The sequence below is a fragment of the Phalaenopsis equestris genome, unplaced genomic scaffold, assembly GCF_001263595.1.
Source record: "Phalaenopsis equestris unplaced genomic scaffold, ASM126359v1 Scaffold000885, whole genome shotgun sequence".
NCBI lineage: Eukaryota > Viridiplantae > Streptophyta > Magnoliopsida > Asparagales > Orchidaceae > Phalaenopsis > Phalaenopsis equestris.
In genome coordinates, this window is record NW_018165325.1 from 214,164 (window position 1) to 214,705 (window position 542).

Genomic DNA, 542 nt, shown 5'->3' on the forward strand with positions numbered 1-542 from the left:
ACCCGGTCTCCAAAATATCCATTTTATTTGAGTAAGGAGAGATCAAACTCATATATTCAGTATTCCTCACCCTATTTCCCACTAATTTGCAATGCAGTTGAGCTCTTAGAAGAAGTATCAACTCCTTACAAAATTGTATCCAAATCCATTAGGCTCAATGGCTTATTTACTACCAATCTCATATTAGACCCCAAAAATATAATTTCCAATTATCCAATCAGCACATTTAAATTTAAATTCAATTTCCTCATGGCAGCATGGAGATGGTGTTATCCACAACCCATGGATAAAATGCCACGCGTCGTCACTTCAGTGGAGAGAATCTCCCTTCCTCACATGAAACCAGATGGAAAATAATTAGATTAATGATCAATCCCTATGTTTTAAGGCAGCGCCACACGACCAAAGGGAAGATATTTTGAAGCGAGGAAGAAATTCGTGAGAGGGAACAAGAAGGCATCGAGCCATTTGCTTTTGAAGCATGGCGACCAGTACTATGGCTTCGGCGGCCTCCAGCTTCGCGTTCACCGCCTGCCTCACCC